This window comes from Nicotiana attenuata, chromosome 1, assembly GCF_001879085.1.
Source record: "Nicotiana attenuata strain UT chromosome 1, NIATTr2, whole genome shotgun sequence".
Lineage (NCBI taxonomy): Eukaryota > Viridiplantae > Streptophyta > Magnoliopsida > Solanales > Solanaceae > Nicotiana > Nicotiana attenuata.
The window spans coordinates 62,764,589-62,765,722 of NC_031989.1; positions in this window are offsets into that span (position 1 = coordinate 62,764,589).

Below are 1,134 nucleotides of genomic sequence, written 5' to 3' on the forward strand. Positions count from 1 at the left end.
TACTGAAAATAAGAAAAAATCTAAAAAATACTTTCTTCCTCGTACCCCTGTAACGCCACTACACCCCCCCCCCCCCCACATCTCCGCCGCCCTCCGCCCTAGCGTCGCCGGTCGGAAATCGCCGCCGCCGGCGACGATGCTCCAAACTACCCAAAAAATACATCCCATGACCCTCTCCTCATCCCCGTTCCATTTCCAGGGTCAATTTCTCCCAAAACTCAGTCAATCGCTTCAAATATTAAATCAAAATTTCGGCCAAAATCCTAATTCATCCAAACTTCCCCAAATTCACACCCTACAATCCCTGGACCTCCCTCACCCCTAATCCCTAACTAAATCCCTTCAAAACCCGTTGAAACTGGACGAATATTGAATCTAGGGTTGTCCGCTTCTGGGCTGTTTTGAGGATTTTCAAGTCGAGTGAACTTAGGTTAATATTATAGGTCTATTTCTTATGAAATGGACGTATAATATTAACTTGAAGTTAATTTTGAAGGTTTTTATGAAGGCCAAATTTCAGTAAGTGTTTTTCTCTGTCTTTTCTTTGGTTTTAGTTTAATTCAATTAAGCATGTTTTAGTTTCCAATCTAGGTTAGCATGAATTCATCTTTTTGACTGTTATAAATATTTAGGTTAATTTGTTTTAGGTTAATTTCTATTTCTTTGTTAAATTCTGGTTCGGTTTTAATTAGTGTGAATAATTCAAATGTTAAATGGTCCAATTAGTTATTAGTTTAATTAGGTTGCTTATTTGTTCCGTCCATGAGGTACTGAATTGGTATTTGGCCTTAATTCTAGTAATTAGTTTAGTTCTACATGTTCAATAGATGTTTTAGTTCAGTAGTATAAAATTTAAATCTCTTTTTAAATCTGTTTTAATAAGATTTTAGTTTGTTCACATTGGCTTTTATCTGTTCTGTTTTTCTGGAATTAATTTGGGTTGATTACAATTCATGAGTTTGTTTGTTAGCTGTTAATTTAATAATAGTGTAATTTGATATTGGTTTTGAGTTGGCTTAGTGATTGGTTATAGCTGTTGAAGGATTAATGGGATAGTAATTTAAAAGGGGTTTCAAGGGTAGTATATGTATGAAAAAGGGTAGTTTTATTAGAAATAGTAATTTCAGAATTAAT